This window comes from Bactrocera latifrons, unplaced genomic scaffold, assembly GCF_001853355.1.
Source record: "Bactrocera latifrons isolate USDA-ARS-PBARC rearing strain unplaced genomic scaffold, ASM185335v1 scaffold_150, whole genome shotgun sequence".
Taxonomy (NCBI): domain Eukaryota; kingdom Metazoa; phylum Arthropoda; class Insecta; order Diptera; family Tephritidae; genus Bactrocera; species Bactrocera latifrons.
In genome coordinates, this window is record NW_017534964.1 from 227,251 (window position 1) to 235,032 (window position 7,782).

The window sequence follows — 7,782 nt, forward strand, 5'->3', positions numbered from 1 at the left end:
TAAGAATACACTGACGTAGTAGGTGAAATGTATTCACGGGGTACATAATATTCTAATTTTGTTTTTATTATTTGTTGCTTGCTACAGCAATATAGGTAAAATACTTCTATATTCAGGATATGACGTTGCATCGATTTGGCTAGGACGGCATTATTGTCTATATATTCGGTTGCGAATACAATAACATCTAACGTATGTTTTGTGGTATTTTATGAAATTTTTATAAGATTTAGATAAATAGTGATTCGGATCCTTTCCTTATAAGGGCTTCTGATTGAGGATTTCGGCATATATTTATAGATCAGAAAATCTGAACTTTTGAGAAACACTGTGATAACTTACAATTTTTTAAAATAGAAACAAAAATATAAACACCGTCTTCAGATATTGCCGTCGATGAATAAAATACCCGTACATTTTATCGCGATATCAACTGAAAACTCCTACATCATATTATTACCTATATTCCGGCTATTTCCGGTTGGACCCTTCTACATAGCATGATCGATGAAAGCAGTGAAATTATGAAGGGAAGGAAGGATACCAATATTTCGACAAATTTTTTTTATTTCAAGTCTCCAAGGTTACGGAGAGAAGTATTTCAAGTGTAAGGTTAACTTTTAAATAAATTCGGTGTTATTGAAGTTATGTACCATTTATTTATCTTGCTGATGACTAAAGTGAAAGACATGATACTGAGAGATTTAATTTTTTATTAAGCTCTTACGAAAATTAAAGAACGATTTAGTAAAATTATGTTTGTCACAACATTGCTAGAGATTGGTCGAAGCGATAACACCAAAAGTACCTGTCAGTGACCTTAGAAAATTATAAACATTGTAGTATTTGGATAAAATACAAGATAAGATGTTAACTTAGCCGCGCTTGCACCGGAGTTAAAATAATAATCTGCACAAATAGAAAAGTTGTCATACAAGAACTTGATTTTGATCGATCAGGTCGTGTTGGAGTATAGTATATGCTAGAGTGGTCCGGTTGTTGTGCTTCCGACAAATGAACTTCTTCTTGGAGGGTAAAAAGACAAAAATTACATTGGTACAAATTATTCAAAGATCGTCGAGAACCCGTTGGCGACGAACTATGGCCTGGATGGCCATCAACTTGAATTGATGATGACTGCGTCGATAAAATAATAAAATAGGTGTTTGAGAATCGACGATTAACAGTCAGAGCTCTTAATGGCACCGTTGGAACATAGCTAGGATCAGTGACAACCATTGTGAAAGATTATTTAGACTTAAGAAAAGTAAAAGCAAGATTAACCGCAAAATCATTACATTTTTTCAAAAAATAGCGTCGCATTAAAGTCTGTGCAACAATGCTTTCCGAATGCTGACAGTTTTCCTATCGAGGTATGAATTCTCTCTGACCGGACAAACTGTCAACAAGGAATACTATTTGAGTGTTATACGTTGGTTGCGCGAAACCTATTCCGGAAATTGACTTTAACAACTGTTACGGGGATTGGAAAAATTGTATTGAGGCTAAGGGGATTACTTTGAGGGGGCGATATAGAATTTGAAGAAAAAATAATGGTTTTAAAAATTAGAGTTTTAGTCTATCCATTTTTTGTAATTAGCAAAGTGCTTAGTAGCCAATACAAATTTTCACAGTCGTTTAAAAACCATTCCCGCCAGCTTGGTGGGATGTCTAAAGGTATGCGCTTCCAAGTGCTTAAGTCTTGACCTCCAAACGCAAAGCAGTCAAGAAGGTAGTGTTGAGTTATTTTCTCCTCATTTTATTCCATACAGCTTATGCAGTTGGCGTCAGGTAGCAGAATACTACTGATACCAAAGAAGGTTAGGTGTTTCCCGGGCCTTATACTACATAAGCGAAGTGGGGAGCCAGTTGTTGTTAGGCATGGAAACATCATGGAATTTTCAAAGAACGAACTTGTACTTGCACTTGCAGCTAACACAGCAAAAATCAAAGGGAGGCATGAGTCATGTCACTGATTGATTGATTATTGAGCTTCGTAGAGTTTATCGGTTTTCTCCGTTATCGGAATTCAATATTATGCTCAATGGAAAGAAATCGGCGTAGACTATTTTGAATCAAAAGGCGAATAGTACTGCAAGAAGAGTATCTAAAAGGTTTAAGATGGCTATAATCAGTACATTTCCTTCGATGGTATAGGCGTCTTTGTACACCCACGGAGGATTACAGATAAAAAAATATTTTGCTTTAATATGATAAGAGCTTCTTTTGGCAATGATATATATGATGGTACTAATTTTTTCGCATTACTAAATAGTTTAAAAATATTTTGCATTAAAAGTCGAAGGAAAGTATTCGGAGTAGACGAGCACCAATATATACGACAATAAACTAAGACTTTTCGGTGCCTTGCTGGAAAGTCTTAAAAGCCGGTGCTAATGCATCACTGTTAATATTACTAAATAATTTTAGAGTTCCATATATTCATAGACGGCACCCCCTTTTGTAAGCCCATGCTTATTGCTATTACGGTCGAAGTATCTACTTAAACGCATGTAATAAATATGAGCGCGAGTGGTTAGAAGTAAATGCAAATAACGAAGGAATATTGTGCAAATAACAATCACAGCTCAATAAGGCGCTGCAGCATGAAAAATTCAAAAGGTACCAAAATGCCGAAAACAGCAAAAAAATAAAAATAAAAAAATAAAAAAAAACAAGCGGAAATGCGAATTTGGATGAAATGTGACAGATGAAACTCACCGCGATGGCTGAGTGTGTTATGCAGCACCCACACAAATAAATCGCGCCTAAACATATACAAAACAAATAAATAAATGTGAGAAATAAGTAAATATAAGTTACGTTTCAGCAAATCGAAATATGTCTTTGGCAAATCCCTCTCCGGCATATTTGTGCCTCTCTATTGAAGTGCCGTGGAGTGGAGAGATATCGAACGGCTTCAAGGAGTTGCACTAACTTGTCAAATAGAATGCAGTTGTCGCTATTGCTGCGCGCTATTTTGTTGTTGTTGCTTTGTTTTTGTCATTGCTGTGCGGCAAAGCAGCTGACACTTAAAGTTGCAAGATATGCGACTAAGCGCATGGAGAATGCGCTCAATTTTGCTGCAATGTCATCGCCAACATCGTGTTGCATATTTTATGTTGCAATCCAATCGTACAACCGGCATCCTTGTCACTGGCGCATATCTAATGTGTAATGCCTTACCGCAGGGCTGGCATGGGTGTGGTGAAGAGAGTGGGAGCGTGCTGGAAATGTAAAGTGGTTGCCAGATATGTAAATAATGTTTGTGTGCGTATATGCATTTATTTGGTTGGTTTTCGGTTGACTTGTCGTCGGTGAAATGCAGCTCAAGGCGTTCTGGGATCTGAGTGTATGTAGCGGTTGAGCCGCTTGATTTTGCTGCTGAAGCAGTAAATGGAATGTGAATACGCTGAAGAATGCATTAGTCGAAGCAGTTATTAGTTCCCTCTTATTATATTTATTGGGTTGCGATATTTGAGATATTTATTGGGTGCTGTGGAACTGTCATTTGCAATAACTCGAAATGATGCTAATAAAAATGGTAACGGTATTCTTTATGTTATATACAGGCTGCACCATTTTATGTTTGTATATAAACATTGCATAACTGTGAAAAAATGCCGCAGCAGTTGACGTCGCATTTGGGACGTGAAGAAATTCAAGAGCTGCCATTTCATCCAGAAAAAATAATGGTTTAGTGTGGGTTATGTACCGGTCATCGGTCCATATTACTTCAAAAGTGATGACGGTGAGATTCAGATTGTCATTGATGGCCATTATCATGCCATGATCATTTTGGAAGCTCGTGATCTCGGCGACATTTGGCTTCAACAAGACGGTTCCACTTCCCACACATCGTATAAATCAATGGATTTATTGAGAGAACAATTCGGTGAGCAGATAATTTCAGATTTTAGGCCGCCCGATTGGCTACCAACATCATGTGATATCGCACCGTTAGATTTTCACCTGTGGGGATATGTAAAGTCTAGTCTAGTCTGGACTATCTGATACATAGCCCCGAACGACATCTGAATTGAAATATATAAATGCCAAAGTATGATATGTCGAATGATAATAAACATTTCCCAGTAATTCTATTTTTTTCTTTAAAAAAGCACGAATACTCGAAATGGATCACCCTTTGTACATAAATGATCAGCGTGAAATGTCCGTCTGTATATATTCTTCTTACTGGCATGGAAATCGCTTACGTGGTTATAGCCGTGTTAAAAACAGCCCCGCAGTTGTTTCTTTTTTTGCAAGTTGGCGCCAATGGAGATTCCAAGCGAAGCCAGATCCCTCTCTACTGTACTTTCCTCTTACTCTGCTTTCTCCGGCGGGTACTGTGTCGCAAACTTTCAGTGCTGGAGTGTTTTCGCCCATACGGTGGACCGGACCTAGCCAGCGTAGCTGCTGTCTTTTAATTCGCTAAACTGTGTCAATGTCGCTGTATCTCATACAGCTCATCGTTCCATCGAATGCGCCGTGGCCAACACGCAAAGGCCATACATCTTCCGCAGAATTTTTCTCTTGAAAACTCGTAACGTCAACTTATCCGGATGTTGTCAACTTCCTTGCCCCTGCACCTGTCTATATATACTCGATGTAATTAATCAGGTTTCAAGATATAGACCTGAAATTTTGCACACGTACAAGAAGTACGTGCATCTGCAAGGAGCTGGTTATTTGTCGAAACTGCTGATATTCGACCACTGCCCTGTAAACTGACTGATCAAAATTAGGATTTTTATACCCTTTTAACCCTACCCTGTCACGCACAGTTCGAGCACAAGCAGTCAACTAACTTTGAAAACTATTTTAGAAACTTACTTTAAATTTAAAAATTTAGTATAGCTGCCAGCCTGTTTTCTAGGATAGAGATTTACATGTCAAAATAGTCATCTGAAATTGTGAAGGAAGTATTTAAAATTATGCTTAATGACATGGTCGGGAATAGGAACTGATATATCTTGTATTATCCTACTATTAAAAACATTTCCCCCAGTTGATTTCTGATTTTGTACAAATATAGGAGACGTATTTCTTTAATCAATATTTAATGAGATTTAACTCTAAAATAAAAAGTAAATGTTCGAGGGGTGGGCCGAACAAAGAATGTGTAATTAGTCATCACAAACCATTCAACTTCCTTGTACATAAATATGTATACACATCCTTTGCATGGATATATAAAGCGAGTTTGGCGCACAGATTTTCAACGTGTGCAAAAAATGCATTCAAAGCTATGCAAATCATATCATGGTGGTATGCAAACCAAAAAAATCAAATATACATGCTTATTGAATGCAACGTCCGTTTCCGTTTTATTTGACGCAGCCTTTTTACAAGGCCTTTCGGTAGCTGCAACAGCGCAACATCCGAGCAATACTCACGAACATTTTTATTTGGTTGCAGCTGTTTTGTTGTTGGTGGTAGTAAACTAGATTTTGCAAATTTCTATATAGAAGTGGGCATATTCCTGTATATACATGCATATGTTTCAATTTATACATTTATATACATACATATACACGTGTCAAGCAAGTAAGGAAGGGTGGAAATCGATCAAAGCCGCATACTCATTAACTTCGGTTCACTATCGGTAGGCGATATCTCTTAAGCCTTATTAAGCCACTTAGTGGATGGACAGACTTCGGAACATAAACCATTTGTTGTTTCGTTGTGTAGCTCTTTATCACACTTATTCTTCTTTTTGATATTGTATATTTGCTTCTTAGGTCTTAAAAAGTATAGTTAGGTGGACAAAACTATTATACTCTTTTAGCATATTTCGAGGGTGTAAATTTGTTTGTAACAGTAAAAAGCAAGCGGTGCGTGGGCTCATATATGAACTCGTATACATACTTAGCCACGTGGACTTTTGCCTGTAGTTGGATGAATGCAAATGCGAGCATTTACTGCATGATCGAAAAATACGCTCTTCGTGTTAGTTACGTCACAAATACAATTTTAAAATGCATTCGCTTGGAATATCATCATCGTCAGCTTTTGCTGAAGTGACTGGCATTATGAATTTGGAGTGGCTATTATAATAGTTTCTACTGTAGGAAATGTGGAATAAGAAAGTTTGAATAAACAGTATTTACAACAACGTTTTTAATTTCTGTCACATGGATTAGTCCAGTGCAGAGGCTAGTCGGTCAGTTTATCTTGGGGTAGGCATGACATGGACCTCATGTCATGTAATAAAACAGTGGAGAAATTGCGAAGGAAAACTTAAGTATATTCTTTTTCTTCTTTACTACCTCACCCTAAGCACCATATTCCATTAGAATATTACCTAGAAAACCCTAAAAGCAAATGTATGAGAAATACCAGCAAAAACGAAAAACAATTGCTTTTGGTGGGGAGAAAAGGAAGGAAGAAAATACTTTAATATTCAGACGACTGATCTTATCTCGGGACAAGCTCCGTATACTTAATTCAAAAAATTGAAAGATATGATCTTATATCTTATGGCCTTTCATTGATTTGAATGTTATTTTGTAGCCGGTGCGTGAGGCCATAGGTCTGGAGACAAAACTCAAAAATATGTAAGACAACTTTACGTAGTAACATATCGTCTCTTTCAAAGCAAGTCTGCGAGCTTTGCACGTGGCTTTGAGTTTATAGGTTATTTAATGTCTGGAACTTTATGCATTTCTTTACCTTATCTAGTGATAAAAATTTCCTACAGGCAAGTAAATATTTGAAATTTGTTGCGTTAATAATTTTTACACAGCAAGCCAAAGCCAAACATCACTTGCACTCATACACACAAACACTCGCGAATGCGTACACACAATGTTAAATCAAAATTGACTTTTTCATGTTTTTGTTTGTTTTGGTCCAGCGTCTATAGTGTGAAAAATAGTAGCTGCCAAACCAGTATTATTGCTGACACAACGCTTTGATGGCGTTTTATGGTCGGATGAATAGACGACATGAAAAATGCACTTACAACAACAGCAAAGCACCTATCATGTTAAAAATATTCACTAAATACACAAAAACAAAAAAATAAAAAAATAAAAATAGAAACTTTTGAACTAAAATGCACGCTTGCACAGAAGTGAAATTGCCAACAAAAAGCCCTGCGCCAGAAACGCAAAATATGAAAAATGCAAAACTGCAAACTATCTGCACAGGAATATAGGTATATACATGCATGTCTTCCTGTCAGTACGCTTCCGCATTTGCCGTGGCGAATTTTTGTTTGAGTTCATCCGTGTGTCTGTGTGTGTGTAAGAGTGTGCTGCGCTTGTTGATTTTTGCGCTTTATCAAAAATGTGCAATCGATTGTAAACAAAATCAGTCTAATAACTTTACGGTATTAGCTGTATGGATTTAGTCCTCAGCTGGCTTTAATTTATCGCCAAATTTATGAATGCGGCATGCTGCGTTTTTCGCCAGTAGCTGCTGCAAGCGGTGGCAAATATAATGCTGCATTCAAAAGGCGTTTAGTTAGAAGTTTCTAGATTAAGTTGCTACTACCAAATACTATAACGGAAATAATTACGAAAATGGAAATACTGTACTTTGGTACTTAGGCTTCAACTTCTCATGTTGTACATCATAATTATGGTTTGGCTAATCAATATATTGAACCCCAATTTAAGTTATGTCATTCCATAAAATGGTGTATAATTTACGCTGATTTTTTCCCTTTCTGGCCCGTAGTTTTAAATTTAGTTTGTGAAATATCCAGGAAATAATCCTTGTAATACTGTGGACTGTCATAACTTTGACATCCAACGTAAAATAGGTGCTGGAATG